At 43.8% G+C, this 9,261-nt stretch overlaps 1 protein-coding gene across 2 annotated transcripts in view; it reads right to left on the minus strand.

Moving 5' to 3' along the window:
• Positions 1 to 8,827, minus strand: part of IL4R (interleukin 4 receptor) — a 61,375-nt gene extending 52,548 nt beyond the window's left edge. Inside the window, exon 1 of one of the 2 annotated variants that reach the window (XM_036738236.1) lies at positions 8,577 to 8,827. The gene's annotated coding sequence lies outside the window, so the exon portion shown is untranslated. Of the gene's footprint in view, positions 1 to 8,301; positions 8,447 to 8,576 lie in introns of those variants that run through there. The other variant, XM_036738237.1, reaches the window with a different exon arrangement.
• Positions 8,828 to 9,261: the final 434 nt, after the last annotated feature.

The following is a 9,261-nucleotide window of genomic DNA, read 5'->3' on the forward strand; positions in this document are numbered from 1 at the left end:
AAGAACCAATCGGCCCTGGTCGTTCAGGCGGTGCTTGATGATGTCAAAAAACTCTATAAGAGGGGAGAGGACAGCTTGAAGATCCTCTTTTCCTTTTCCGGTTGGAGCCAGAGACAGTTACAGCGACAGTTACAGCGACAGTTACAGCGACAGTTACAGCTACAGTTACAGCCACAGCCACAGCTGAAGCAGGAGCTGCCAGTAGCAGAGCTGACCTACGGGAGGAAGCTGAACAAAGACTTCAGTCCAGTGGGTAATCTTATTACCATAGAGGGGGAAACATGATTTTGCTTTACGCAATCATGCTTCTCTGTAGCCTCCTGGTTACTCTTTCAAGGCGTACTTATTGGGCCTGGAAGCTTTTGATCAATATATCAAAATGGGGTTGCTGGTTCATGGGTTGGTTACTGTGGAGCCTAAATAAATGTTTTGATTCTTCTGCCTTCTACTTTGAGAGTTTCTTATATCCGGCGGTTCCGAACGTTTCAGACATGTTTATGATCCTCGTTGAGATTATAAACTCTGCCCTCCTAATACATTTGGCGACGAGGATGGGATCGCTAGGTATAAGATCTCTATTTAGAAGCAGAACAATTCCAGAGGAAGAGATGAATATCCCAGGATGGGAGGATCCATTTTATTCCTCCCTAGCAAAAGAATTGGCTAAAAAAGCTGGACCCTGTGAAAACTGGGAACCAAGGCTACGGAGAGGAGATCCTAGGGATTTGGAAAAGTGTTTACGAGAAGTTGGGATTCAGTCAGGGGCATCACTATCTAGGCAAAGCTGGATAGTGTTATCAGCCTACCGGCTAGTATACGAAAGATTGAGATTAAGTGAAAGACATGGGGGCACTCCTACCCCACAGGAAGAAGGGGAATCTCAGATAGCAGGAGACCAAACTGACTCAAATGAGAACTTTTCTATTAATGTGGCTAAGAGCAACAGGAGACCAAAAAAGCCCAGAGTGCATTTCAACCCAGCCCAGAAAGAGCCTGACTGCCTGCTTCGTCCTAGCCATGGTGGCAGAGGAAGTGAGTGGGGGGAGAATGAGACAATGTTAGGGGCTGAGGCACAAAACACTACTGGGGTTCAGGATGTGCCTCACACAGAGAATAGGAGATGGTTAAATGATCAGACAAGGGCTCGACCCATACAAAGGAGGAAGACAGAAACCCGAGGTGAAGATTCAGTTACAAGGGAAATTCAGGAAGATTTCTCACCGCAAGAGGTCACAGATATTTTGAGTAGATTCAGCCAAAGAATAGGAGAACCATTGATATCTTGGATGGTAAGACTCAGTGATCAAGGGGCCAGTGGAATATCAGTAGATGGGACAGACTGCATGAGATTCATAGGTATCAGCCATGATCCTCTAGTTCAACAAGCTTTTAGGGAACATCATCAGCAAGGAGATGGTGATAGCAGGACTACTCTGTTGGCATTAGCCGCTGTGGGATGCAATAAGAGATATGCTACTGATTCTATGTGGCCCACTGAGCACAGACCCTGGTATTCACTTAGAGATTGTATCATGAGACTAAAGGAGGAGGTAATGAAGACTGCCATTATGATAGGAACTGCAGACAAATATTACAATGATCCAATGGGACTGCCTCATAGGAATTTAATAATTAGGACAGCTCCCCCTGCTTATAAACAACTAATTTTGAATTTATTACTTGGAGAAGTAGGGAGCCGTCTTACAACAGTGATAAATAAGATTTTACAGTTACATGACTTAGGTGACTGGGGAAGGGATAGATCTCCTCGAGAGAGAAGGGTGAATAACCAGCAAACTTGGCGCCAAAGGAGAGTAACAAGGAAAGAAATGTTTACTGCTTTATTGAGAGCAGGGGTAGGTTTTGAAATGATAGATGGAATTCCAACCAATGAATTATATAGAATGTACAGAGATAAAGGCCTTGATAACAGGAGAGATAGGGAAATAAGAACTGCTCCTGCAAGCCCACAAGCCACTCAGAGTGAAGGTGACCTTGTGTGATTAACGGATGAAAACTTGTACATTTGGGGAAAGGCTGGGAGGACAATCTTAGTCTCTATCTAGGGTGGGATCCTCTTGGCTTCCTCATTATGTTCCTTTTGAAAAGAAACATTTCCCACCTGAGTTTGGCTCTGATGTTGGATCTTTGCATAACTGAAATCTCAACCAAACTTGAGATGATTTTATTTGAAGAATTATAGTCCATACTTGTCTATTCTTTTTGTCCTTTGTTTTGGCTAACCTTGTTGCTAGTTTTGTTTCCTTCAGGCTTAAGCACCCTGCACTTTCCGGTGACTGCCTAAGCATGTAGCATTCTTGGAATTCCTGCCAGCTCGTTAAAGAAATGACCTCTGGAATGGGACTTTTTGGGGGCAGGGCCATCTCTACATCCAATTTCAGCATGAAGAAGCTATGGAAAATGAGACCTTCACCCCTCACCCCAAGATTTTGAGCCCCAATCGTTCAAGGGGGGTGGAAATGATGATAGTGTTCTGTTTACTTATTTTGTGTTATCCTTGCTGTGTTGTTTTATTGTTATGATATTATTGATCCTATGTAATGGATACAAGGATTTAGGGGTGGACATTTGAATTATTAATAATTATTTTGGGGATGATTGATTGAAGAGATTATCTTGCTGGGACCTAGGGGTGGATCACATTTGAATCGTAAACCAATATTTAGGAATGTCACCAAATGATATGTTTTGCTTTATAATGAATGATATGTTTTAGTTTCCTTTGTAATTGGATCACAATATATGTTCTAGGATACATGGCTGATTAGATTATGTATTCTATAACAAGGGGTGGAGTGTAGCCAGAATGGCCTTTGTTTTCTTTGAATGACTCAGCTTACCTCATTGAGCCTCTGGACACTGTGGCTTGCTCTTCCGGGGCAGGAAGCCCAAAGAGCATTCCAGGAAGCAGACAACTTCCTGTGTGATGAGTCATGGGGCTGGCTGAGGGGAGGTGTTAACGGCTACGCTAGGGGGAGGGGCCAAGTCAAGAACCAATCGGCCCTGGTCGTTCAGGCGGTGCTTGATGATGTCAAAAAACTCTATAAGAGGGGAGAGGACAGCTTGAAGATCCTCTTTTCCTTTTCCGGTTGGAGCCAGAGACAGTTACAGCGACAGTTACAGCGACAGTTACAGCGACAGTTACAGCGACAGTTACAGCTACAGTTACAGCTACAGTTACAGCCACAGCCACAGCTGAAGCAGGAGCTGCCAGTAGCAGAGCTGACCTACGGGAGGAAGCTGAACAAAGACTTCAGTCCAGTGGGTAATCTTATTACCATAGAGGGGGAAACATGATTTTGCTTTACGCAATCATGCTTCTCTGTAGCCTCCTGGTTACTCTTTCAAGGCGTACTTATTGGGCCTGGAAGCTTTTGATCAATATATCAAAATGGGGTTGCTGGTTCATGGGTTGGTTACTGTGGAGCCTAAATAAATGTTTTGATTCTTCTGCCTTCTACTTTGAGAGTTTCTTATATCCGGCGGTTCCGAACGTTTCAGACATGTTTATGATCCTCGTTGAGATTATAAACTCTGCCCTCCTAATACACTCGGTTGAACAAAAATTAGGTCAGGAGAGAAGTCAAATGCTTGGTGAACCTTGGTGAGCCTTAAACAAACTGCCTCCTATCCCTGGGCCTCAGCTTCCTTGTTTATATGATGAGGTATTGGACTAGCTAACCTCTCAGGTCCTTTCCAACAATAAAGGCTTTTTAATTCTCTAAACAAATAGGTGTTGAAGTGACTTTTGCTTTGAACATTGATATTATTTCCTATGATCCAGAGGTAAATATTAATGAACATATTTTAATTTGTGGCCTAAAGGTGAATATTCAGTTGTCCTGCCTAGAAAGGAAAAAGTAACAATGATAGCTTATATTTATATAGGTCATAAGGTCATAGGATCCTGTCCTAGAAGAGAAAAAAGGTATAACAGTAGCTTATATTAATATAGGTCATATGTAGATCATAATCTCATTGGACCTTAGACCTAGAGCTGGAAGATGAACGTAGAGGTCATCTAGTCCAACTCCCTCACTTTACAGATGAAGAAACTGAGGCTTGGAGAGGTTATGATACCCAATAGTTTGCACAATATCTTCGTAGTCACACTACATTTGGAATGTTATGTTCAGCCTGAGATGCCACAGTTTAGGAAGGACATTGAAGAATACTCCAAGATGGGTAACCAAGATGACAAAGGACATCACTTATGAGGATCAGTTGAAGGAAATGGGGAAAGTTTTAAAGGGAGGAATTGGGAAAAGAGATGACTTGGGTCAGGGAAGCGGGTGGAAGAGACGTGATAGCTGCCTTCACATATTTGAAAGGTGATCATGTGAAAGAAAGATTAACTTTTTTCTGTTGGGATCCAAAAGACAGAACAAAGAGCAATGGATGAAAGTCATGGAAAGGTCAATTTAAGTTTGATGTTAGGAAGAGTTACTCCAAAGTAAAAGAGGATACTTGGGAGGGAATGGGTTCTCTCTCCTTGGAAGTCCTCAGTGGAGGCTGGACAAATTACTTGTTGGAGGTGTTATGGAGAGGAATTTTAGTGAGGTAGGTACCAGGTTGGTGTGATTTGCACAGACCTTTTTCTGCTCTGACCCAATTATCCTTCACTTTTTCCCCCCTGTACTGGTAGTAGTTTGCAGTTCAGTACTTCTGTGAACAAGAACTAGTCCTTCCTAGAAATGGATGGTTCTTTCTGTGGTTTCAAAAAATAAGATAAGTTACATCAGTGTTGATTTACTCATTTATACTCCATCTTCTTGTTGAAGACCAGCTCAGAGTCCTTTACCAAAGTTTTAAAATGCTATAGTTACTCTGGGTATCACTGTGACCTTTATTAGGTGGTCAACGGTAGAACATTTTAAAAAAGAAAAATTAGAAAAACTTGAGTCCTTCTCTTATCCCACTCCTTCCTATTTAGGGTTGTCATGGAGATAGAATTGGAGGATCTGAGTTGGAATTGTGGTTCTGCAACTTACTACTTGCATGATCAAGGTTGAGTTACTTCCCCTCTCTAGGGGAAAAACCCCAGGGTTGGTGGGGGGGAGAGGAAGAGGAAGGTGGTTGGATTTGGTGTTCTCTAAATTCTTCTAATTCTATGAATCTATGCTCTCTAGAGATAGTTCCACAAATTTTGAAAGGACATGGTGTTTTCCTGTTAAGGACATAGTGTTTTCCTGTAAAAATAGTACAACTTGTCTAGCACAATTTATTACACTCATGTCTTCCATTCATGAGAATGAGAACCTTAGATAAAGATTTCGGCTAAATTGGACCATCTGCTTATTCCCTGAACTTGACCTCCTAGGTCTTGCCTCTCAGCTGTCCCCACAAGTCTAGAAGGCATTCCTTCCTAATCTTCCTCCAAGACTCATCTTCTCCATGAATCTGTAAAAGGAAGCTCCAGGAGGACAGGGGCTCTTTTGGCTGTGTCTTTGTGTTTTCTACCCTTAACACAATGTCCTGAATAATAAATATTTGTTTAATTTAATTCTGAGCATTTCACATACTTGCCTTTCTTCCTTCTTCTAGGTGATTCCATTTAAAAACACCAGAAACAACTGAAAAGGCTTAAGGGTCCAATAATAACATTTACTTAATTTGGTATTAACTGGAATGCTTTCAGAGTTTACAAAGTGCTTTCACACACTTAAGTGGACCTCTTTGGGAGAGAGCACATGATCTCACCAGGTTCTGAGACTCCAGTGAGATTGGCCATGCAAGTACTATTATCTCAGCTTTAGTGATAGGAAAGATGAGCAATTTGCCCGGGACTGCTCAACTTGTAAGGGGGAGAGACTTAAAACCAGGTCTCTGATTCCAAATCCAGTGTTTTTTCTACCTCTCAAGCCCCATTATCCAAGTCATAGAATGTTAGAGCTGAGGGAGACCTTACAGGTCATCAAATTCAAATGCTCTCATTTTAAGAAGAGGCAGTTGAGACGCCCAAAGGGAAAGTAAATTTGTATTAAGTCCACAAAGTTAGTAAGTAATAGACCTAGTAGTCAAATCTGGGCCCTCTGACTCCAAATCCAGTATATTTTCCATCACATCATGCAGCCCCTGACATGGAATTAAGCTATACAGAAATTTAGTCAATTAATCAACAAGCCTATGTACCAGGTACGATTCAAGGTATTTGGAGATACAAAGACAAAAATAAAACAGTTACTGTCCTCAAAGAGTTTGTGTTCCATCTAGGAGAGATGCATCAGTCAGTCAACTAGCATTTATTAAGTGCCTACTATGTGCCAGACACTGAACCGAAAGCTGGTGATACAAAGAAAGACCAAAAAACAGTCCCTACTTTCAAGGCGCTCAGAGTCTAATGGGAGAGACAATATGCAAACAACTATATATAAACAGGACATACACAGGATAAACAGAGTCTGAGAGGGAAAGCACTAAGACTGAGGAGGACTAGGAAAGGCTTCTGCCAGAAGGTAGGTTTTTAGCTGAGCCCTACAATTCTGTTATCTGCTGAAGCCCAGTTTGGCTGTGTAGCCCAAGACAAATCACCTCTTAGAGTTTTAGTTTGCTAATCAGATTAGGCTGCTATTTCACGATTTACTATTATTTTAATGGTATAATAAAATGCATCAGGTCTTCTGGAGAGAGGCTTTGTATAGAGTAGCAAAAGCACTGGACTTGATCTCAGAAGACACTGAGGTCACTGCAAATCAAGCAGAAGCATATTGCCAACATCAGTTCATTCCTGTGTTGCAAAATCGCTCCCCAGAAATGTGCTTTTTAAACAATTGTTGTAGCCAAAAAAATTGGGAACAAATTACCCAGTGATACCATTACTAGGCCAAAACCCCAAAGAGATCAAAGAGAGAAGGAAGGGATCTTTGTACCCAAAATAGCAGCTCTTTTTGTTTGGGGGCAAAGAACAAGAAACTAAAGAGGTACTCATCAACTGGGAAACAGCTGAACAAAGTATGGTATATGAATGTAATGGAATACTATTGTGATGTAAGAAACCACACAGAACATGGTTTCAGAGAAGCACTGGTGTGCTGTGAGGTGAGCAGAACCAGAACAACTCATACTACACAATAACATAGCACTAAAATGAACAAACTTTGAAAGACTTAAGAACTCTGATCAACTCAACGACCAAGATGATCCCAAATGCGTAATTATGGAGGATGCTATCCATCTCCTGACAGTGAGGCGGTGGACTAAATATGTAGAATGAGATGCATTTCAGGATGTGGCCAAATGTGAATTTGTTTTGCTTGACTGTACATGTTAGTTACAAGAGTTTTTTTTTCCCCTTTTTTCCCCAAGGGGAGATAGGAGAGAGAGAAAAATGTTTGCTAACTAAAAAAAAAAAATCTAATTTTTTAAAATAGGTAAAAAATGATGCCCAAGTCACTTTGAGAGAGCTCTGTGTGAACCTAGGGACTTTCACTCCACTTTTTCTAGAGGATTATGTATTACACAATTGAGGAATGACGTTCTGTGCCATAACTCGATGTCAATCATTTTCATCTCAAACTGGGTAATCCAGGACAGTCCTAGATCTTTTGCTTGCAAGCTGGGTGATCTAGAGTAATCACTTACCCTCTGTGGTCATGTTTTCTCCTTTGTAAAATAAAGGGGCTGGAAATGATCTCGAAGGCCTCCTCTAGCAGTCCACGAGTGGCTGTGCCACTGCCGATGCTAGCCTTTGCCTCAGTTATCACTGTTTATAGACAATCCCCTGGAAGGCTGTCCCCCCTTTTCCCTCCAGAGCACACGTGGGCAAAGTGCTTCAGAAAAAACCCCGGGTAAATACCCAAATATCAGGCTCATTGACAGTCCTAGGTCTGTGTTTCAGGACCTAGGAATACGATTGAACTATTAATACTAATTAATAATATTGAACTATTAATACTAAACGCACTCTCCGAAAGGGGGGCTCCGTGGGGGTAATGGGAAGAGGGCTGGCCGTGGGGTCGCGACGACTCGTGTCAGAAGCGCCTCAGACTCAGTGCACACCAGTTACTATCCACATCGACAATCATAGATTCCACGCGAATTCAGTTTCTCAGGCTGATCATCCCGCTCCCCTCCAGCCCGTCTTCCTGGGACTGCTCCCTGCCCTGTCCCCCTCGTGGTAGCCCCTTTGAATAAGACTACTTGAGGAAGGGTCAAAGTATAGGGCACTGACGACTGTGCCCAACAATTCTAAGGCCCCATAGAGAAACAAAACAAAAAGTAAAACGCATTCTTATCCCTTCCCCTACCATCCCCCCACGGTCAACGTTCCCCAGGACTCACCTTCAATCAAAGCTCACTCGGGGGCCCCAAGGCTGGACTTTGCTGCCAGCCCATGATCTCTTCCAACCAGCCGGGGCACAGCCGGCGGGAGGCGGGGAAGCCGGGAAACCCAAGGGGCTGGGAAGTTTTCTTCATCGGTTACCTTTCGGTCCCCACCCTTTCCCAACACCTTTCCCCCCGCTTCTTAAAACAACAGGTGCCGGAGCTTCCTCTTTCCCCCCAACTTCACCGCAGCTCCCGGGGAGCACATTTGCGTGCCCTGCCTCCTCGGTTACCTCGGACAAATGAAGTGGCCGAGTCCACCCACTCCCGGTCTCCGCTCATCCGGCTTCCCGGCAGTGACGCTGCCTCCCCCGCTCCGAGTCCCAGCCAGGGACGTGAGGGCCACCAGCTCCCCGCTCCTCTCTTCCTCTTTTTCTAGGATCTCAGACACTACTGTAGCAGGGGGCGGAGGTGGGGTTGGGGAAATGGGGGTGGGATCCCGGAGGGGGCGGAGCAGAAGGTTCGTGGCCGGGGCGCCGCCTTTCCACCCTCCTCGTCTTTCACTGGACAGGTGCTTCTCTCCTCTGACAGTTCATAGGATGGTGAGGTTTAAAGTTGGAAGGGACCTTAGAGAACACCCCGGCTACCGGGAGCCAGGTGCCGCAGGGAGCCCGAGTTCACGTCCTGCCTCAGACCCTTGCAAGCTACGTGAGCCTGAGCAAGCTAGTTAACCTTTCTCTGCCTCAGTTTCCTCATCTGTAACACTGGGATAAAAATAGCAACTACCTCACAGGAGAGTCGTTGGGGGTCAAAGGAGAAAACTGATATGCAAAACGTTTGGCAAAAATGTTGAGGCCATTCAAATGCTAGCTGCTATTATTAGTCCAACCCCCTTTTTTACACACGAGGAAATGAAGCTTCAGATGGGGAAAGTGTCCGCGAGCACACGCCCACGATGAATCCACCAGCATTTATTAA

This window comes from Trichosurus vulpecula, chromosome 9 (assembly GCF_011100635.1).
Source record: "Trichosurus vulpecula isolate mTriVul1 chromosome 9, mTriVul1.pri, whole genome shotgun sequence".
NCBI lineage: Eukaryota > Metazoa > Chordata > Mammalia > Diprotodontia > Phalangeridae > Trichosurus > Trichosurus vulpecula.